The sequence below is a fragment of the Mustela putorius genome, unplaced genomic scaffold (assembly GCF_011764305.1).
Source record: "Mustela putorius furo isolate JIRA1106 unplaced genomic scaffold, ASM1176430v1.1 tig00000569_pilon_pilon_pilon, whole genome shotgun sequence".
NCBI classification, from domain to species: Eukaryota; Metazoa; Chordata; class Mammalia; order Carnivora; family Mustelidae; genus Mustela; species Mustela putorius.
In genome coordinates, this window is record NW_025421419.1 from 56,535 (window position 1) to 80,407 (window position 23,873).

General features: G+C 42.1%; 1 pseudogene; it reads right to left on the reverse strand.

The window, feature by feature from the left end:
- Positions 1-7: 7 nt before the first annotated feature.
- Positions 8-23,213, reverse strand: LOC123392429 (annotated as a pseudogene).
- Between the last annotated feature and the right edge of the window lie 660 nt (positions 23,214-23,873).

Genomic DNA, 23,873 nt, shown 5'->3' on the forward strand with positions numbered 1-23,873 from the left:
TGGGCTCTCACCTTGAAAGCATAAAGGGAGAGAGGTCTGGGGCAGAAAAAGCAATGGAGACCCTGAGAAACCCTGAGAGCCTGATTGGAATCAGCCTGTGTCAGAGTCTCTGTCAGAGAAACTTATCTGCAAAGGCTGGACTGTATGCTGAAACCATGAGGCCAGGATCCTGCTCTCTGCTGACCTTCACCAAATAATCAGACCCACCGTTCACCAGGTGCCATTTCACTCCAAATGTTATGTACTTTATTTCAATAAATAATTTACTCTAATCCTCAGAGGAGAGTCTTTTCCTCATTGTAAATTTGAGAGACAGAAGCTCAACCATAGGAGAACACCTGTCAAGGGTCATTTGGTTGTGTGGCCAAAATCCTACAGGAGCCAGGTGTACCCCAAGCTCAGCTGAGCTCTAAACAGAGGACATCAGATTGGGAGCACCAGCAATAGGAGTGCTCCAGATCAGACAGGCAGGAGGGGAGACAGAGATCATATTTGAACTTCTACTATAAAAAAGGAAACTTCTATTAGGAAGCTTTGAACTTAACTCTCTTAACATGTTTCTTGAATTTCTTTTTATAATCTGTATAATGTCTGTAAATATTTATTAGCTGCACATTGAAAATATATTCTGAAAGGAGTAGATGATCCAAAGAGTTCATTGTTCTGCTTGTGTTTCTCCAGTGTTCCCAGCACCATTTCTTGAAGGGACTATACTTTTTATTCAGTCTTCTTGGCTTCCTTACCTATTATTGGTTGACCACATGTGTTGGTATTTAATTCTGGGCTCTCTATTCTGTTCTATTGGTGCATAGGTTGCTTTTTTTGCCATTACCACGTTGGATTCTGTTACTATGGCTTTGAGGTATGGTTTGAAATGAAGAAATGTGCTACCTCCAGCTTTGCTCTCTTTTTGCAGGATTGCTTTGGTTATTTGGAGTCTCCTATGCTTCCCCACAAATTTCAGAATGATTTCTTCTATTTCTATAAAAAAATGCCTTTGGTATTTTGATTGGGATCAGATTGACTCTGTAATGGTTGTGTAATATGGTCATTTCAACAGTATTAATTCTTCCAATCATAAACGTGGAATGTGTTTCCATTTGTTTGTGTCTTCAGCTTCTTTCAGGAAAGTCTTGTAGTTTTCATTGTAAAGGTCCTTCACTTCCCTGGTTTCTTATATTCCTATTTTGTTGCTTTTGATGCTGTTTTCATTTTCTGATGCTTCACCATTAACGTACAGGGATGCCACTGATTTTTGTAAGTACATTTGTAATATGTCACTTTATTGAATCATTGATTACTTTCAACAGATTTTTTTATTGACTCTTCAGATTTTTCTGTATGTAAGATGATATTTGTAAAGAGTGACATTTTCACTTCTTCCTTCCTGATGTCGAAGGATTTTCTTTCTTTCTCTTGCCTAATTGCTCTAGCTAGGACTTCTGCTACTATATTGAATAGAGGTGGTAAGAGTGTCCTTCCTTGTTATGTTCCTGTTCTTAGAGGAAATTCTTTCAATTTTTCTTCATTGAGTAGGATGTTTGCTATGGGTTTCCTGTAGGTGGCGTTTATATGTAGAGGTATGCTCCTTCTCTATCCAATCTATTAAGAGTTTTATCATAAAAGAATGGTATATTTTGTCTAATTTCTTTGGGCAACTTTTGAGACGATCATGTGATTTTTACCTTTCATTTTCTTGGTGTATTGAATTACACTTATTGATCTTTGTAGGTTCAACTATGCTTGCATCCCACAGATAAATCCCATTTAGCCATGGTGTCTAATTTTTTTCATGTGTGAACTCAGTTTGATAACACTTGCTGAGAATATTTCCGTCTGTATTCATCAAGGTTATTGGTTTATTGCTTTTTTGTTGTGGTGGTATCCTTATTTGGTTTCCTATCCAAATAATACTGCCTTTGCAGAATGAATTTGAAATTCTTGCCTCTTCCTTAACATTCTGGAAGAGTTTCAGGAGTATTGGTATTAATTTTCCACTGCATGTTCATTAGAATTCACTAGTGATGTCATTTGACCACGAAGTTTCCTTTTGGGAGTTTTTGGGTTTTTGTTTTGTTTTGTTTTTAGATTGTTTTAATTTTTAAAATATTTTTTATAAACATATAATGTATTTTTATCCCCAGGGGTACAGGTCTATGAATCACCTGGTTTACGCAATTCACAGCACTCACCATAGAAGTTTTTTTAAAATTTTTTAGTAAACATATAATGTATTATTATCCCCGGGGGTACAGGTCTGCGAATCACCAGGTTGATACACTTCACAGCACTCACCATATCACATATCCTCCTCAATGTCCATAACCCCCTCTCTCCCTTCCTACCCCCCTCCCCCCAGTGACCTCAGTTTGTTTTGTGACAATAAGAGTCTCCTATGGTTTGTCTCCCTCCCAATCCCATCTTGTTTCATTTATTCTTTTCTTACCCCCCCCCAAACCCCCCACGTTGCATCACCACTTCCCCCGTATCTGGGAGAGCATATGATAGTTGTCTTTCTCTGATTGACTTATTTCGCTAAGCATAAAACCCTCTAGTTCCACCACATTGTCGCAAATGGCAAAATTTCATTTTTCTTTGATGGCTGCATAGTATTCCATTGTGTATATATACCACACCTTCTTGATCCATTCATCTCTTGATGGACATCTAGGTTCTTTCCATAGTTTGGCTATTGGGGACATTGCTCCTCTAAACATTTGGGTGTACGTGCCCCTTCAGATCACTACGTTTGTATCCTTAGGGTAAATACCCAGTTGTGCAATTGCTGGGTCATAAGGTAGCTCTATTTTCAACTTTTTTAGGAACCTCCATGCTGTGTCCCAGAGTGGTTGCACCAGCTTGCATTCCCATCAAAAGTGTAGGAGGGTTCCCCTTTTTCCACATCCTTGCCAGCATCTGCCAGGCACTCCCGCCAGGGCTGCCACAATCTCATTACAATAATGTGAGGAGGACTCTCCTGCGAGGATGATGCTGGGCCCTGAGCCATGGCAGGAAAAGAGGGTCAAGCTCTGGTGGTTGAGGGCACGAGGGTCCTGAAGGCCACTAACTGACCCCTTGTCCCCTAAAAATAAAGGCCCCTCAGAAAAGCTGGGGGTCCAATACCAGGTTCGTGATGGGCTTCCATGCTAAACCATTCCTGCTGCTGAGACAGAGTGTGTGCATGCCAGGGGACAAACAAGTCAGAGAAGCAGTCATTAAAGAGCACGCTGTGAAGAAACAGGTTTCCCGGGCTGAAGTCCTTCACTGGCTGATGGTAAAATGCTTGCTCATGCCCATTGAACTGGGTGGGTATAGTGTCCCACAGTGTGGTGGGCTGCCCAGGTTCTGCCCACCTGAAGGTGCTTTGAGCAAGCCTGAGAGGACATCGCTGGATGCTGTAGAGGCTTTGGGGTAGGTGGCTGAGTGGGCAGAACCAAATTGGGGGGCTGTATGGGTATGGAGGCAGCCTCTGGTCAGTGTACAATGTGCTGATATCCACGGGACACCCTGAGTGATGCAGGACAATGCATGTGACATTGTTGTCAAAAACATTTTGGGCAGCTGCTCTTAGGTGTCAGCTGGGCCCTTGGCAACCTCAAGGGGCACATGGTAGTGGCAGGAAGGGATTCTAGGGGGAGAAGTTGGGTAAGGGGGTTACCCAGCACAGGAGAGGAAGCAGAGGGGGACAAATTGGAGGATGTGAGAACCAGAGCACTGAGTGAGGAGGGAGAAGGCTGATAGTGAGGGATAGCTATCAGAGCCTTGAATATGGGGATGGGGGAATTCTCCAAGAAACCTAGGGGTTGGGATTGCTCAGGGAAGACCACAGGATGGGTAGCTGAGTAGGGAGTAAAGTCCTGTCTCATCAAAGCCCAGGGTTGGTCCAGGCACTGGTTCCCACTGATCCTGAGGTGGATCATGCTGTGTCTTAATTTAGAGGTACTGATAGCCTCACTCAGGCTGGGGTATGCTGTCTCCTCAGGGCCCTGGAGGATGGGAAGTCCCAGGGGAAAGTGAAGTTCGGTGAGATCAGGTAAGGAGCTTCCCTGTGTTCATGGCTGGTGAAAGGGCAGGCACATTGGCAGGCTGGTCAGGAAGCACATGGTGCTCTGATTAATATCAGATAAGTGTTAATTCCAGGGAGTTCACAGGACGAAGATCAGGAGGAACATAAGAACAGCTTCTAAGAATGGCATGGCTTCAACAATTCTTTGTCCTCTAACAAGTTTTCTTCAATAACAGGGGCTTTGGAGTGCACTTTGCCATTCAGATAACCTCCATGGTGACTGTGCAAGATGCTAGGAGAGGCAGAACCTGGATAAGTGTCTTGAGGGCTGGGGTTCCTCACAGTGGTGTGAAATCAGAGTCCGTACTTGTCCTATTCAGTCAGATAGTAGTAGAAAGCCCTGCCCTTCTCTGCAGGGACATTGTCCCAGGGCACATCCTCCACCAGCTGGGCTCTGGGGGAAGAGACAAATAGGCAGGACCACAGGGAGAGCTGTCTTTCTGGCAGGGATAGTGGTGGCGTGGGGGCACCATTTTTCTGGAATCTTACTGTAACTGTTCCAAAGCTCCTGGTGCCCAGGGCTCCACAATGAATACAGAGGCCAGCTGAGGGGCCTCTTGGAACTCAGTCAGGTCAGAGCTAATCTGGTTATCAGCGGGCAGAGAATAGCCATAAGAAGAGCTCCTTTGTATGCCAGTTGCAATTTGGGGGCCTGTAGGCACCATGTGATCCACAACCCCAGGCTCTCTGGTGTCTGTGCCTCCCCTACACGCCTGTCTTCCTTCCCTTCAGCTTCCACCTGTGCCTCTCAGATGACTAGACTGGTCTGTGCAGGTTGTCTACATCTTCCTAAGTCAGTCTTGGTAAGTTGTGTGTTTCTAGGAATGGACCCATTTCCTTTAGATATATAATTTGTTGGTATGAAATTATTCATAGTCTCTCATGATTCTACATATTCCTGTCCTATCGACTGTAATAACCCTCTTTTATTTCTTATTTTTTTATTATATGGGTTATATAATATATATAATATATATAACATTATATATATGTAATATATATAATGGGTTATATAATATAATAACGGAGTTACCGTTCAGTACTATGTCTCTTTTTTTTTTCTTAGACTAGCTAACTTTTTGCCAGTTTGTGTTCATCTTCTTCTAGAACCAGCTTTTAGTTTCACTGATCCTTTCTATTGTTTTTCAGGTCTCTATTTCATTTACTTCTGCTCTGATTTTTAGTATTTCTTTCCTTTTGTTAACTTTGGGCTTAATTTGTTCCTCTTTTTCTAGTTTGTTGAAGTGTAAAGGTAGATTGTTTATTTGAGATCTTCCTAATTTTTTATTGCTCTAAACTTCCTCTCTGAACTGCTTTTACTGCAACCCACAAAATTTGATATATTATATTTTCATTTTCACTTGTTGGATAACATTATTTTACTTCCCTTTTGATTTCCTCTTTGACCTATTGATTGTGTTACCAAACTCAGACTAGTTGAGCACCCAATGCCCAGCAAGCCAATGTCTGAGACATGGGTTTTGAGGCAAAGAAAGCCTCATTATCACAAGGAAAGCCCAGTGAGAAGGCTGGCTATCATTCCCAAAGCTGCATTGCCCTCTGGAGGAGAAGGGACAGCCACTACTTGTTTTGGGAAGGAGGTCAATGTATGAGAGGAGGATGAGGTGTTTCTGGAAACCTTGAGACGGTGGGCCTTGAAAGAATCTGGAGCTCTATATTCCTCTGGAAAATAAGGCACCCCATTCAGGACCTGGAATGATCAGGTATGTCAAATAATTTTGAGAAAAATGTTTCTTTCCACTCCCCATTAGGTTCCTATAATCAGTGGGTAAACAAGGAGTCGGGGTAAAAAGCAAAGTAAATGATTGATCATGCATGAGGTTACGTGATGTGAAAATGTCCTTAGTATGGAATAAAACATGACGTGCAGCTAAGGTCATAATGCAACTAATACAATATAGTTCTGCATATGCTTTCAAGACTAGTCCATAAACCAGGTGTCTGGCTTCAGTTGTTTAAAACTTTGTCATCTCTTTCCCACTTATTTTTAGGTCTACTCAGTTTCCTCTTGTTCGTTTTTACCTTCATACCAGTGTGTTCAGAGAAGTTGCTGATATGGTTTCAATCTTCTTAATTTTGTTAAGATTTCTGTGTTCCATCAGGGGATCTATCCTGGAGAATGTTCAAGGTACACGTGAGAAGAATATGCATTCCTCTGCAGCTGGACAGAATGTTCTGTAAACGTCTGTCATTTTTTTTTTTTTTTTCTGAAGTGTGGTTACGTTCTGTTTCCTTGCTGATTCTGCATCTGGATGATAAATCCACTGTGGACCGTCGGGTATTGAGTTCCCCTGCTATTATTGGATTATTGTCTATCTCTCCCTTAAGATCTGTATTTGTTTAATGTATTTCAATTCTCAGTTATTGAGAGCACATCTATTTAAAACTGTTATATCTTCTTTTTGGCTTGAAGTCTATCTTGTCTGACATACACATGGCTACACCTTCTTTCTTTCGGTACCATTCGCTTGGGTTATCCACATCCGTTGCTTCACTATAAACCTACGTTTGTCCTTACAGCTAAAATGGCCCTTCTGAAAGCATCACATACTTGGGTCTATGTTTTCAATGTATCAAGGAACTCTCCATCATTTGATTGGTAAAGTCAACCCACTAACATTTACGTGATTATTGATACATAAGGACTTTACACATTTTATCTTTTCTTTTCTGATTGTTTTGTATCTTTATTGTTTCTTCTTCTTTGTGTTTCTGTCTAGTTTTATCAGTTGCTGGTTTTCCATGATGATTCCCTCAGTTTGCCCCTTTTTAAGGTTCTCTCTGCTCTAGATATTGTTTTGTCTTACCCTGACAAACTGTATAAACTGTCTCATAGATTAAATGGTGCTTTTCCTGCTGTTGGCAACTTTTCTTCATTTGCCTACATGGCTGTTCTCATTTTCCTCTTTCCCTTTGACATTTTTGCTGTCACAAACTCTTTTCCTGGTATGGGTTTGTTACCAACTGTAGTAGCTCTAGTTATTTTTAATAACTTTAGCCATTGCTGTTATCATTAAGTGTTTAATGCCTTATTCTAAAATAAGGTTACAGTTTCTGACTCTGTCTGCCAGCTTACTCAGAGTCTCTGTACCGTCATCTTTTCATTACAGTATTAAAATTCTGCTCAATATGTCTTGGAGGCAGGACTAGTGGTGGTGAATTCCCTCCCGTTTTCTTTGTCTGGGAAATTCTTTATTTCTCCTTCATGTCTGAAAGATAAATCCTGGATACAGATTTTTTTGTCTGGCAATATTTATTTGTTAATGCTATGAGTATGTCATAGACTCTCTCTGGGTCTACAGAGTTTCTGCTGAGAAATCTGCTAATGATCTCTCCTAAGGGGGCTTTTTTTTTACGTTACTTTCTTTTATACTTTCAAGATTCCTTCTTTATCTTTGACATATGACTGTGTCATCAGAAAGTGTCTTGGAGATGATATTTTTGTATTGAGATAATAAGGTAATCTATTAACTTCACAGACTTCTATATCCAGTTCTTTCCCCAGGATTGGGAAGTTCTGTGACAATACTTTTGTAATAACAGCTCTGCCCCTCTTCTTCTCTTCTCCTTTTGATATACCCACTATTCTTAACTGGCTCTCCTAATGGAAATTGGTAGCTCTCGCAGGATTTCTTCATTTTCTAAGCTTGTTTTTCTTTAAAGTAATCTCTACATGCTATATTGGGCTCCGGGTCACAATCCAAAGATCAACAGTCAGATGCTCCACTATCTGAAGCAGCCAGGCACCCCATGGTATCTTCACTTTAAAAAATAATAACAAACCTTAGTTCTCTTCACTTCTACCTGAATCATTTCTAGATTCCACCTTTCAGATCATGTATTTTCCCTTCCACCTGATCTGCTCTATTTCCAGTGTTTCTAATGCATTCTTCATCTCATTTATTGAGTTCAGCTTCCGAATTTTGGTTTGGTGCTTTTTTAGAAATTCAGTCTCTTAGGTAAAGTACTCCTTCTACCCATTCATTTTATCACTGAGTTCAATGAATTGCCTGATTCTCTTGTATCTTGTTGAATTCTGTTCTGGCCGTTATTTTGAATTCTCTATTACTTAGATCACAGTCTTCTGTAAATGTAGGTTTGGTGGCTGGAGAACTGTCATTTCCTTTTAACAAAACCATATTACCGTGATTTTTCATGCTGTTTAATGACATTTTCCTCTGCCAAATAGTTTGAAGTAGTCAACACCTTTTGTGTGTAGGTAAAAATTTGTTAATTTTGATTCTAACAGTTCATGGGTGGGAGGTTAGAGGCCCTTCTTTAGTATTACAGCAGGTGGCAGAAGAGCACAAGTTTTGCTTTCTCTTACCAGAGTAGCCCAGGTGGCTGTATAGACCAGGCTCAAAGAAAAAAAAAAAAAAAAAAAAAAAAAAAGGATACAGGCAACTCTGGGGGGGGGCATATGTTCTAAGTCCCTTGGGTTTGGGGTATGCCCCACACTCCAGGAGGAGGATCCTCAAGTTCATAAGTCCCATGGTCCCACAGAGCTGGGAGCTCTCTTGCTGAACTCTCAGGGCAGACAGTGAATAAAGTGTTTCTTCTTCTCTACCTCCTTTTTACCTTGCCTTTTCCTTTCCCCCACTGTCCCCTCCTGGTCACAGATGTCATAGCTCAGAGGACCCTGCTCTGTGGCTTCACAGCTTTGGGGTCCTCCAGTCATATCCCAAAGGACCAAGTTTTCTTTCACTCACCCCTTTCCATCCCCACCATCTTGACCCAAGGAGTTACAGGTGAGCACTACCATCACTGTAAAAGCCAGGATAACAGGCCCCACCAAGCTGCCTGGGCTCTAGTATCCCTGAAGACCAATCCACACCCCTCTGATGTAAACATGGTGGATCTCTTTGGTGTCTCATGTGCTGTGCAGAGGAACCTTTGTTGGGTTTTGGAATCCTATTAGTTGTAAACAGAAAGTGGGAGACAAATGGAAGGACTCATTCAACAATGATGCTGACCTCACTTCTCCCAAGAATGATGGTTTTAACCATTCTTTCTGGAATTACATAGACAGCTGTTCCACTAGTTTCAAAAGATTCCTCTTTTAGGCAAAGAATCTATACTCAGAAAACTATAAAGTACTCATGAAAGAAATTGAGGAAGACACAAAGAAATGGAAAAATGTTCCATGCTCCTGGATTGGAATAATAAATATTGTGAAAATGTCTATGCTACCTAAAGCAATCTACACATTTAATGCAATTCTTATCAAAGTACCATCCATCTTTTTCAAAGAAATGGAACAAATAACCCTAAAATTTATATGGAACCAGAAAAGACCTCGAATATTCAAAGGAACATTGAAAAAGAAAGCCAAAGTTGGTGGCATCACAATTCTGGACTTCAAGCTGTCATCATCAAGACAATATGGTACTGGCACAATAAAAGACACATAGATCAATGGAACAGAATAGAGAGCCCAGAAATAGACCCTCAACTCTATGGTCAACTAATCTTCGACAAAGCAGGAAAGAATGTCCAATGGAAAAAAGACAGCCACTTCAATAAATGGTGTTGGGAAAATTGGACAGCCACATGCAGAAAAATGAAATTGGACCATTTCCTTATACCACACACAAAAATAAACTCAAAATGGATGAAGGACCTCAATGTGCGAAAGGAATCCATCAAAATGCTTGAGGAGAACACAGGCAGCAACCTCTTCGACCTCAGCCTCAGCAACATCTTCCTAAGAACATTGCCAAAGGCAAGGGAAGCAAGGGCAAAAATGAACTATTGTGATTTCATCAAGATCAAAAGCTTTTGCACAGCAAAGGAAACAGTTAGCAAAACCAAAAGACAACTGACAGAATGGGAGAAGATATTTGCAAACGACATATCAGATAAAGGACTAGTGTGCAAAATCTATAAAGAATTTAGCAAATTCAACACCCAAAGAACAAATAATCCAATCAAGAAATGGGCAGAAGATATGGACAGACATTTCTGCAAAGAAGACATCTGGCCAACAGACACATGAAAAAGTGCTCCACATCACTCAGCATCAGGGAAATACAAATCAAAACCACAATGAGATACCACCTCACACCAGTCAGAATGGCTAAAATGAACAAGTCAGAAAATGACAGATGCTGGAGAGGATGCGGAGAAAGGGGAACCCTCCTACACTGTTGGCGGGAATGCAAGCTGGTGCAACCACTCTGGAAAATAGCATGGAGGTTCTTCAAAATGTTGAAAATAGAACTACCCTATGACCCAGCAATTACACTACTGGATATTTACCCTAAGGATACAAACATAGTGATCCGAAGGGGCACGCGAACCCAAATGTTTATAGCAGCAATGTCTACAATAGCCAAACTATGGAGAGAGCCTAGATGTCCACCAACAGATGAATGGATAAATAAGAAGTGGTATATATACACAATGGAATACTATGAAACCATCAAAAGAAATGAAATCTTGCAATTTGCAATGACATGGATGGAACCAGATGGTATCATGCTTAACGAAATAAGTCAAGTGGAGAAAGACAACTATCATATGATCTCCCTGATATGAGGAAGTGGAGATGTAACATGGGGGGTTAAGGGGGTAGGAGAAGAATAAATGAAACAAGATGGGATTGTGAGGGAGACAAACCATAAGTGACTCTTAATCTCACAAAACAAACTGAGGGTTGCTGGGGGGAGGGGGTTGGGAGAAGTGGGGTGGGGTTATGGACATTGGGGAGGGTATGTGCTTTGGTGAGTGCTGTAAAGTGTGTAAACCTGGCAATTCATAGACCTGTACCCCTGGGGATAAAAATATATGTTTATAAAAAAATAAAAAAAAATTAATTTCTTAATGCTGTAATACAAACACATACATAAGATTTTATATATAATGGCCAGTATCTCACAAACCAACTACCAGGACTCCCTAAACATCCTGGAGGCTCTGGATCTGATAATCAGAACACTGACCTAAAGAAAACTACTTCCAAACAACCTTGGAGGTTTAGAGAAAGATACCAGGTTTGGACAAGGAGTCAGAGCATGCAGAAGCAAAATAAAGACACCATCATTCCAGAAAAACAAAAAAAAAAAAAAAAAAAAACCCAAAACAGCAACAACAAACCAGGAAAACCAAAGCAAGATCCAAAAAGAGATAGTAATTTCAGGGTAAAAAGGATTCAGAAAAAGGATCCCTCATGGAAGACCTGAGTCCTAAACAGGCAAGCTTGATTTCTAAAATCTTCCAGAGACAGCAAATTCTGAAGTACACTGTCAAAGCCATGGTCCAACTGCCCTTACAAATGACCACTCTGTTGTCACTGGACCAACAACCTATCAGTTGAACAAGGTATATTCAGAGGGTGTGCTAATTCTCACAGCAACCTACAGTAGAGGATGGGTCAGAATAGAGGCAGATCTGTGTTCCCAAGGACTTTCCCTGCAGTCTTCAGAACACAACAAACATAACAAGGAGATCAGGGATACCAACCCCATGCTGGTGTGGGGTCCAATGACAGAGAAGGTGGCACAGTGGAGGCTGGGGAGGAAACTGAGTCACTTACCTGCATACAGTTTTGCCTTCTTCAGGGCTGAAAGGGAACACACCCTGGTGAGACATGGGCCAGAACAAGTCTGCATATTATTGATCTACTGGCACTTGACTCCTCTGTGTGCTGCAGGTGACACTATCAACAGAGTAAGGAGAGAGGCTTGAGAGGAGGTACCTCCTGACATGGGCAGACAATAGGGTGTTTGGGAAATTCCCTGGACCACAGGTCAGAGAGCCAGCATTTCAGGCTGAGTTCCATGCCTGCCAAATATAGCTGTGTGACCTTTGCCAAGTTAGTGTCCTGAGTCTTAAAAACCACAACATTAAAAATAAAAAGTCAGAGAAAAAAAAAAAACAGGGTTTTGGAGGGGAGAGGAGTGGGAGGTTGGGTGATCCTGGTGGTGGGTATTATGGAGGGCACGTATTACGTGGAGCACAGGATGTGCTGCATAAACAATGAATTCTGGAACACTGAAAAGAAATAAAAAAAAAAGACACATGTAGTTGATTAGCAAGACCATCAAAATGACAGTTAAGTTAAAAATTAAAAGCACTTTTAACTATTAAACTTCTCTTCTCCTACAGACAAGTAGACTTAAGAGTCAAACAAGAAAAACAATTTTAACCAGAGACAAAATTTTAAAAATAAATAAATAAATTCAGCAGAGTCCAAAGAGACAAATGAAAATAACATAAAATTGAATGACTTATCATGACATTAAGAATCTCTAAGGTAAAAAAACCCAAAAAACTCTTAAGTTATTCATTCAATTTTATGCACACAAGCATTGCAAGGCCAGTTATCTATATGCATTTGATTTTCTGAGCAATAGAAGAGGCACAACTTCTGTCGAAACACTGAACCCATAAGAGTCAGGTAGATCTCCTGGGGCCAGTGGAGAAGAATTTTAATCTCTAAAGCAATTTCATGTTTAAAAAGTATTGGTAGCAGTGTGGGAGGTACTCAGCATAAATATAGTCAACATCTAAATCTGTTTCTTCTTTTTTTAAGGTGTGCAGAGAGATTCAACAATAAGTCAAAATATGCATTTCAAATAAATTTTCAATAAAAATAGTATTCCTTCAAAAAACAATACACTATGTCCAACCGTTCTTGATTACCAAAAGAAAATGCATAATACTAACAAATTTCATCCACAGAGTTTTCTGAAATGAATCCCAATATCAACTGCATCCCAAAATAAAGAAATTTTCACATGAAAAAAAAAAAAAGCAAAAATTTTTTATTCCATCGGCTTTCAATTTGCTTTAAAAGGTCAAAAATCATACAATGTATGAAAGTGTTTTTAGGGAATAAAAGTATATATTATTCCATGAATGTAATAAGTCATTATTACATCCAATGATTTCCAGAAAAGAGAGATATGGGAAATAACACAAAAGGGGAGGTGAATTAAGGACCAGGATGTTAGGTGAGCTCTAGGGTAAAGGTGGCCAGACGTTCTCAGAAAACTCATCACTGGACCACTGACAACTTATCCCACGACATTCCTGCCCAAGCTCTGCACAGTTCTCTACCTAACACTTTGTGATCAGTACCTCCAGGAACTGGAGAGAAAAGACTCTCCTATGATGGTGTTATGTGGAGGGATCACACTCCTAAATTTAATGACCCCATTTATTTATATAGTTTCGCTAAAATATTCCAGAGTATTCAGGTTAACTGAGAACTAGTTGCATTAAAGGCTGAAAAGCCACAAAGGGGTGGGTAGATCAACCCAAGACTCCAGTGACCACCATCATTCCAAGTTTCAAAGCACCATGTGTGAAACAATAGCCCAGATGGTGAAAGCCCATGAAGCAAGTTCTGCTTTCCGCCAGTTTCCACTTCTGCACGAGGTACGGGTCCACATGTCTCTTCATGAAATAGGGAGGAAACGCTATGGCTTAGGGGGCAAGAGACCCAAGGATATTTGGACAGTCACTCACCACCCAGGTAAACAAATTTCCTCAAGTCTGAAAGGGAACACAGGAAACAGGTGAGCTGAGAACCAGAATGTCTCCTACAAACGTGACACAGAAACTTCTGGGATAAGGACACAATGTACCAAGTTCTGCTTGGAGTTCATCTGAAAAAAAAGTAAAAAAGATACATAAACGCCCATCACTAAGAGCAGCAAAGATTGCAACTGGAAAATCTGCAAGAACATCTATATGTCTCCTAGAAGATCTAACTCCAGACCCTTGAGCCTCCACAGCCCCACCTGTCCTCTCTGGTCCCCCTTAGCACCCTGATCCTGGACAAGGGCCTACTGTCTGCTTCTCCTCTGCAACAGCTTGTCTGCTTTCGCCCTGTCCTGCCTTACCTCTGGTCTTCAGTGCCTCCTCCTTTATCTGCTGGTCCTCCTCCTTGTCTCTGTGCAGTTTCTCCCATTCCTGCATCTCCTGGAGCTTTGCAGTATGTTCTCTCATGATATAGAAGACAGCCCCAAGGAGTAGGAACATCAGCACAGTCAGGATCACCATGTAAGCCAGCTTCCAGGGAGAACTCCGAGGGAATAAGGGTTCTGTGCCCAGCCAGACACCCCATCAGGGTGCTGCTCAGGATGGCCCAGCCCAGCATACACATGGACCCCCAACCAGACCATCCCATCCTTCTAGGAGTGGGAAGTAGTACTGACCTGGGATGAAAATGGCCATTGCCTTCTCCTGGCCCAGGACAGGGTAGAGGACTGAGCAGGTCACATTCCCTGAAAAGCTGTCCCTCACCACAAGAGTGGCCTCTATGGTGAACAGCCCTTCAGCATCTTGGGCTTGGGTCTCAGAGAACATCAGGAACTTCTCTCCACTTAGAGCTCTCCACTGCACTTTGGGCTTTGGGAACCACCCTGAGGCCATTCACACAATTAGGACACCGTCCTCCTCTGTCCCTGTGATGTGCACTTGAGGGGGAGAGCCCACATCTGAGGAGAGAAGGTAGAGAGTACAAGGAGGCCACCCAGAGCCCAGGAATTCCAGCAGAACCTTCCTGTACACAACTCCATGTGCAGCACTGCATTTTGGGGGTTCCTTGGGGGGGGTGGTCCCTACAAGGATTAATGTAAGGGGTCCTGCCATGGAGGACAGAAGGAAGGATCATGGGGACCTACAGCAGGGCCAGAGGACAGGCTTTCCTCCCCAACCATGAGGGTGGGAATTCCATCACTCAGAATGATGGAGGAATTTGGTTCCAGGATCCATCCTTCTCTGATCTTCTCAACTCACACACACTCTGCAGGGCATCTGCGGGCACACCCACTGCCACTCGGTCATCACTTCCACCAACCTGCATACCTCCTGAGCTCACTCCCTAATATCCAAAACATCTCTGGTTTATCTGTGCCAGGATTCCTCACAGATGCTTCAGACTCAAAACCTGAACTAATTCATGTTTTTGGCCCCATCTGTGATAGGATAATGTTGAAAATATCCCCAATCTTTCAGCTTTCTTTGCATCCAGCCAGCCCTCTGCCACCTATTGTTAATGCCTGCACACTCTGCGCCTGGGATCCATCCTTTGACTTGACTCAGCCCCTGAGAATTCAGGGAATGTGACTCTAGCAGAGGTTGGAAACTGCTTCTGCCATTGCCTTACCCTCTGACACAGGACAGACATCTTCAGGCTAGCACAGCATTTCCAGCTGAAGCTCCCCTAGATCAACCAATAGCCACCTGGACAATACCAGCTGAGTAAACCCAGCCAAGGTCCACTGTCAGGACAAAATATATTAAAAGTAAGGGTCTTATTGTTCCTGTTGAAAATAGGGAAAGAGAGCCCCTTCCCATCCTTTCCTTGTAGCATTTACTTGAGGAAACTTGTGTTTTGGGTGTTTTCTCTCCTCTTTGAAATGTATATAAGTACTTAAAAAATTAGGCCTTTTGCCAGCTGTGTGATCCAAGAATGGGTTTCGCAAGGACCTGGGAGCTCTCTCTTTGAACTACTCACACCAAGAAAGACAGCAGCCCTCTCTCCCCCTTCTCTGCCAGTGTAGGAGCCCAACCTCAGTGGGCACCATGATCCAGTGTAAAATCACTACCTGTCATCATGATGGGAGAATTGGTAAAAAACAACAACAACCACAACAACAACAAAAATACTACTTTAACTTTTATTTGTCTGGAAAACTCTTCATCTCTCCTTCTATTCTGAATGATTCTCTTGCTGGATTCTTGGCAACAGATATATATATATATATATATATATATATATATATATATATATATATATCTGTTTTATATGTGCCAGGATTCCTCACAGATGCATATATATATATAATTTTTTTTTTCCTTTTAGCACATTGAGTATATCACACCACTACATTCTGGCCTGCAGAGTTTATATTGAAATTTCCACTAAGTATATGTGAAAGTGTTGAATCACTGTATTGCACACCTTAAATGAATATAACACTTTATGTTAACTACAATAGAATTTTTTTAAATTATTTTTATGGTAGGAGAATTTGGTTTTCCTCAGAATAAAGCCAATTAGCTAACTTAAATGCTCACCCAATTTCCAGCAAATATAAGGTGCACCACCTAGGACAAGTAGTGCCAACATGTCCACCTACATGAGGGCTCATAACTGTTGATCCTGAGAATATGTATGGAGTGAGTTCTGTCTGCATATGGAAAATATGAGATTTCTTCTGTCTTTGCATTTCTTTTTTTTTAATAATTTTTTATTTTTTATAAACATATATTTTTATCCCCAGGGGTACAGGTCTGTGAATCACCAGGTTTACACACTTCACAGCACTCACCAAAGCACATACCCTCCCCAATGTCCATAATCCCACCCCCTTCTCCCAAACCCCTCCTCCCAGCAATCCTCAGTTTGTTTTGTGAGATTAAGAGTCACTTATGGTTTGTCTCCCTCCCAATCCCATCTTGTTTCATTGATTCTTCTCCTATCCACTTAAGCACCCATGTTGCATCACCAATTCCTCATGTCAGGGAGATCATATGATAGTTGTCTTTCTCTGCTTGACTTATTTCGCTAAGCATGATACGCTCTAGTTCCATCCATGTTGTCGCAAATGGCAAGATTTCATTTCTTTTGATGGCTGCATAGTATTCCATTGTGTATATATACCACATCTTCTTGATCCATTCATCTGTTGATGGACATCTAGGTTCTTTCCATAGTTTGGCTATTGTGGACATTGCTGCTATAAACATTCGGGTGCATGTGCCCCTTTGGATCACTACGTTTGTATCGTTAGGGTAAATACCCAATAGTGCAATTGCTGGGTCATAGGGCAGTTCTATTTTCAACATTTTGAGAAACCTCCATGCTGTTTTCCAGAGTGGATGCACCAGATTGCATTCCCACCAACAGTGTAGGAGGGTTCCCCTTTCTCCGCATCCTCGCCAGCATCTGTCATTTCCTGACTTGTTTATTTTAGCCATTCTGACTGGTGTGAGGTGATATATCATTGTGGTTTTGATTTGTATTTCCCTGATGCCGAGTGATATGGAGCACTTTTCCATGGGTCTGTTGGCCATCTGGATGTCTTCTTTGCAGAAATGTCTGCTCATGTCCTCTGACCATTTCTTGAGTGATAATTTGACTTCTTCTTTGCCAATTTGGATGCCTTTAATTGTCTGATTGCTGAGGCTAGGACCTCTAGTACTATGTTGAATAGCAGTGGTGATAATGGACATCCCTGCCGTGTTCCAGACCTTAGCAGAAAAGCTTTCAGTTTTTCTCCATTGAGAATGATATTTGCGGTGGGTTTTTCATAGATGGCTTTGATGATATTGAGGTATGTGCCCTCTATCCCTACACTTTGAAGTGTTTTGATCAGGAAGGGATGCTGTACTTTGTCAAATGCTTTTTCAGCATCTATTGAGAGTATCATATGGTTCTTGTTCTTTTTTTTTATTGATGTGTTGTATCACATTGACTGATTTGCGGATGTTTAACCAACCTTGCAGCCCTGGAATAAATCTCACTTGGTCGTGGTGAATGATCCTTTTAATGTACTGTTGAATCCTATTGACTAGTATTTTTTTGAGTATTTTCGCATCTGTGTTCATCAAGGATATTGGTCTATAACTCTCTTTTTTGATGGGATCCTTGTCTGGTTTTGGGATCAAGGTGATGCTGGCCTCATAAAATGAGTTTGGAAGTTTTCCTCCCATTTCGATTTTTTGGAACAGTTTCAGGAGAATAGGAATTAGTTCTTCTTGAAATGTTTGGTAGAATTCCCCCGGGAAGCCGTCTGGCCCTGGGCTTTTGTTTGTTTGGAGATTTTTAATGACCGCTTCAATCTCCTTACTGGTTATGGGTCTGTTCAGGCTTTCTATTTCTTCCTGGTTCAGTTGTGGTAGTTTATATGTTTCTAGGAATGCATCCATTTCTTCCAGATTGTCAAATTTGTTGGCGTAGAGTTGCGCATAGTATGTCTTAAAATAGTTTGTATTTCTTTGGTGTTAGACGTGATCTCTCCTCTTTCATTCATGATTTTATTTATTTGGGTCCTTTCTCTATTCTTTTTGATAAGTCAGGCCAGGGGATTATCAATTTTATTAATTATTTCAAAGAACCAGCTCCTAGGGGCACCTGGGTGGCTCAGTGGGTTAAAGCCTCTGCCTTCAGCTCAGGTCATGATCCCAGGGTCCTGGGATCGAGCCCCGCGTCGGGCTCTCTGCTCCGCAGGGAACCTCCTTTCTCCCCTCTCTCTGCCTGCCTCTATGCCTACTTGTGATTTATCTCTCTCTGTCAAATAAATAAAATCTTAAAGAAAAAAACAAGAACCAGCTCCTAGTTTTGTTGATTTGTTCTATTGTTTTTTTGGTTTCTATTTCATTGATTTCTGCTCTGATCTTTATGATTTCTCTTCTCCTGCTGGGCTTAGGGTTTCTTTCTTGTTCTTTCTCCAGCTCCTTTAGGTGTAGGGTTAGGCTGTGTACCGGAGACCATTCTTGCTTTTTGAGAAAGGCTTGTACCGCTATATATTTTCCTCTCAGGACTGCCTTTGTTGTGTCCCACAGATTTTGAACCGTTGTATTTTCATTGTCATTTGTTTCCATGATATTTTTCAATTCTTCTTTAATTTCCCGGGTGACCCATTCATTCTTTAGAAGGATGCTGTTTAGTCTCCATGTATTTGGGTTCTTTTCAAACTGCCTTTGTGGTTGAGTTCTAGCTTCAGAGCATTGTTGTCTGAAAATATGCAGGGAATGATCCCAGTCTTTTGATACCGGTTGAGTCCTGATTTAGGACCGAGGATGTGATCTATTCTGGAGAATGTTCCATGTGCACTAGAGAAGAATGTGTATTCTGTTGCTTTGGGATGAAATGTTCTGAATATATCTGTGATGTCCATCTGGTCCAGTGTGTCGTTTAAGGCCTTTATTTCCTTGCTGATCTTTTGCTTGGATGATCTGTCCATTTCAGTGAGGGGACTGTTAAAGTCCCCTACTATTATTGTATTATTGTTGATGTGTTTCTTTGATTTTGTTATTAATTGGTTTATATAGTTGGCTGCTCCCACGTTGGGGCATAGATATTTAAAATTGTTAAATCTTCTTGTTGGACAGACCCTTGAGTATGATATAGTGTCCTTCCTCATCTCTTATTAGAGTCTTTGGCTTAAAATCGAATTGATCTGATATAAGGATTGCCACTCCTGCTTTCTTCTGATGTCCATTAGCATGGTAAATTCTTTTCCACCCCCTCACTTTAAATCTGGAGGTGTCTTCGGGCTTAAAATGAGTTTCTTGGAGGCAACATATAGATGGGTTTTGTTTTTTTATCCATTCTGATACCCTGTGTCTTTTGACAGGGGCATTTAGCCCATTCACATTCAGGGTAACTATTGAGAGATATGAATTTAGTGCCATTGTATTGCCTGTAAGGTGACTGTTACTGTATATGGTCTCTGTTCCTTTCTGATCTACCACTTTTAGGCTCTCTCTTTGCTTAGAGGACCCCTTTCAATATTTCCTGTAGAGCTGGTTTGGTGTTTGCAAATTCTTTCAGTTTTTGTTTGTCCTGGAAGCTTTTAATCTTTCCTTCTATTTTTAATGATAGCCTAGCTGGATATTGTATTCTTGGCTGCATGTTTTTCTCGTTTAGTGCTCTGAAAATATCATGCCAGCTCTTTCTGGCCTGCCAGGTCTCTGTGGAGAAGTCAGCTGCCAATCTAATATTTTTACCATTGTATGTTACAGACTTCTTTTCCCGGGCTGCTTTCAGAATTTTCTCTTTGTCACTGAGACTTGTAAATTTTACTATTAGGTGACGGGGTGTGGGCCTATTCTTATTGATTTTGAGGGGCGTTCTCTGAACCTCCTGAATTTTGATGCTCGTTCCCTTTGCCATATTGGGGAAATTCTCCCCAATAATTCTCTCCAGTATACCTTCTGCTCCCCTCACTCTTTCTTCTTCTTCTGGAATCCCAATTATTCTAATGTTGTTTCGTCTTATGATGTCACTTATCTCTCGAATTCTCCCCTCGTGGTCCAGTAGCTGTTTGTCCGTCTTTGCTCAGTTTCTTTATTCTCTGTCATTTGGTCTTCTATATCACTAAGTCTTTCTTCTGCCTCATTTATCCTAGCAGTGAGAGCTTCCATTTTTGATTGCACCTCATTAATAGCTTTTTTGATTTCAACTTGGTTAGATTTTAGTTGTTTTATTTCTCCAGAGAGGGCTTTTATATCCCTCGAGAGGGTTTCTCTAATATCTTCCATGCCTTTTTCAAGCCCGGCTAGATCCTTGAGAATTGTCATTCTGAATTCTAAATCTGACATATTACCAATGTCTGTATTGATTAGGTCCCTAGCCTTCGGTACTACCTCTTGTTCTTTTTTTGTGGTGAATTTTTCCTCCCTGTCATTTTGTCCAGATAAGAGTATATGAAGGAACAAGTAAAATACTAAAAGGGTTGCAACAACCCGAGGAAAATATGCTTTAACCAAATTAGTAGAGATCCCAAATGGTGAGTGGGGAGGAAAGGGATAAAAAGATGTTCAAAAAGGAAGAAAGAAAAAAAAAATAAATAAAAAGAAAAGAAAGGAATAAAAAAAAAGAAAACAAATAAGAAGAATATAAAAAAGAAAAAATATATATATTAGATAAACTAGTTAACAAACGTTAAAAAAGAAAAAGGTAACAGTTAAAAAAAAATTTAACCAGAAGGCGAGAAAAAAAACAAAAAATGAAAAAGCAGAAAATTAAATTAACTGCAAGACTAAAAAAAATCACAGGGAGAAAGCCATGAGTTCTGTGCTTTGCTTTCTCCTCCTTTGGAATTCTGCTGCTCTCCTTGGTATTGCAACCTCACTCCTTGGAAGGTGAACTTGGTCTCGGCTGGATTTCTTGTTGATCTTCTGGGGGAGGGGCCTGTTGTAGTGATTCTCAAGTGTCTTTGCCCCAGGCGGAATTGCACCGCCCTTAGCAGGGGCCGGTGTGAGTAATCCGCTGGGGTTTGCTTTAAGGAGCTTTTGTTCCCTGAGCACTTTCCGTAGAGTTCCGGAGGATGGGGAATACAAATGGCGGCCTCCTGGTCTCCGGCCCCACTCCTCAGTGCGCCCTCAGAGAACAGCGCCCAGTTACTCCCATCTGCCTGACCTCCGGCCGCGCTCTGAGCTCACCGAGCCTGCGACCGGTTCAAGGTAACACCGAGCTGTGAGCTTACTGTCGGCTCTGTCTCTGTAGCCGGCTTTCCCGTTCCAATACCCGCAAGCTCTGTGACACTCAGACACCCCCGATCCTTCTGTGACCCTGCGGGACCTGAGGCCACGCTGACCCTGCGTGGGCTTCGTCCCGGTTTAGCCTCTGGAGCGATGTCCCTCAGTGGAACAGACTCTTAAAAGTCCTGATTTTGTGCGCCGTTGCTCCGCCACTTGCCGGGAGCCGCTGGGTCTAGTTTCCAAAACTCTCTGATGCTGGAGTGCTCCCTTCCCACCACACTGCCCCTACATGAATGCAGGGGTCCATCCTCTCCACCCCATAACTACATCCAGGCCTCCAGTCTTGCTCACCTTCCATACACCCTCCATTACAGCTGCCAAAGCAAACCTGCCCTCACATACCTCGCTCCACTGCTCTGTTGAAAATTCCCTCAGCCCTGCATCTAAACGACATAAGAGCACACAAAGCCTTTGATGGCCTGGTATTACCATCCTCACTACCCCACAAATAAAACTCCTATTCACTTCTTCTCAAATCCCACCATCTGCACCTGTCAGGGAGTATACACTCCAGGCCCGGGGCAATTCAGTTGACTGCTCAGACCCACAATCACCATGTTCTGTATGCCCCACACAGATCCATTAACCAGAAGGCCATTTCAGAACACTATATGCTTCTCTCAAATATCTGTTTAAGTGTGTGCTACTCATGGGCTTCTCCTGATATATCCTGTCTCTGTGCACCTGGACCTGGAACTCCTCTATATTCCAGAGAGTCACTTCTCACCACCTTCCCATTCACCTCCACACCAATCATGTGGCCTCTCTCTCTGCCCAGACTCACCAGCCACACTCCTCCCTCAGGTGTCTCATGTGGGGGTTCTTCTGCTTGGAACTCTCACCCTTAACATACTTATTAGGCTAAATCTCTACTCACCACCATCTAACATTGTCTATAACCTATCTATTTGACTATTTTTTGTCCTTATAATATAAACTCTACAGGGCAGGGACCTTTATTTGTTACACTGAGATATCCAGGTGCAGACAACAATAGCTATCACGTACCAGGAGTTCTGTATATTCGTATTGAATAGATGAAGAGTGAAAGACCCACTTTCCCTCTTGTATAAATTGAGGGCTATTAATTTAGATCCTGAGGTGGCTCCAAATTCCAGTACTACAGCTGAATAAATACCGATCAGCAACCCACCTGCCACCTTCAGTTCCAAATCAGCCTCTTCATAGAATATTCCCATTTGGAAGAAGTAGGTATACAGCCGGTTGTTGAAAGCCTGGACATTGTGGATGCACACAGCAGTCTCCCCTTGGGTGAGGGAGACTCACCAGTGAGGTTCGCCCTCTGTACTCAGCCAACTGCTCTTCTCTCTGCTCCCGCTGGTTTTGATAGATGAACACTGCTTCTGAGAACTTGGAGCGGAACCACCGCAGCTCCATATTTTCCACACCCATGGCCGGGGACACATGACATGGCAGCATGATGTCCACACGGAGCACTGCCACAGTGGGATCCGAGGGTCCAATCACAATAAACTCCTCTGTGGACACAGACATAGGAGTGAGAAAGCTGGAGGGATGCAGGACTGGGAAGGAAACATGCTGTCAGAAGGGAAGCCCTGACTGAGGGACTCAGCTGTGACAATTCCTAATGGGACAATTTTATCCTACAACAAATTTGAAACACACAAATGGTGTCAAAGAAACTCCTCAACAGCCTGTGCTCCTGACCCCAGGCCCTTCCATGAAGGACTCTCTAACTTAATAGTTCCAACCTTCCACAGGAATCACAATCACCAGAAAGGCCTGTGGAGCACACAGACTGGTGGGCTCTACCACAGACCTCCTTGTTCAGAAGGTCTGGAGCAAGTCCAAGAATGTGCATTTCTAAGGAGGTGGTGAGAAGCTGATACTGATGTTCCAGGGACCACACACTGAGAACCATAGCTCGAACCTGCCTCCACTCAGGGCAGGACTGAAAACTCATCAAAGAGAACTACTCTGGCCTAGTGGTAACATCCTATTCATTGCACCATACCTGAAACTTTCCTACACCTGCTCCTAAATTTATTATTTCTGCCTATGTCTTTGTTCTCTGCTGCATTCTATGTGCACTAAAAACTAGACCTCACAGCTAGTTCCATTAAAAACTGCCTTCACTCCTCTGTTCCCAGGACCCAAATCACTGCCTATTCCCAAAGACGGTTCATCCCACTGTCCCTAGCTCCTCACAGACCTTGGTCTTCTGAGACCTGGTAGATATGTCACAGGAGGACACTTCTGCAGGACAAACACCAGCAGACATCTAAGCACTGACTTCTCAGCTCCTGTTCTACTCAAATTCAGCTGAGTCTATATGTCTCACCTGAGGGATGATAATTATTAGTCTCCCAGTGATATCCTCTCTCTATGTCTATGAACCTTTAAACCTGTAACCAAAACCACGTCCATCCTCTACCAAAGCCCTTCAAAGATTCTGCAGTTACCCATGTAATCCCAAGCCCATTAAGAAAGACCCTTCCTGTTCTCTGATCCCCAACTCCTGCTCCTCTCCTCCTCATTCACTCTGCTCCGCCCAACATTCACCTCCTCTGCTCCTTGAACA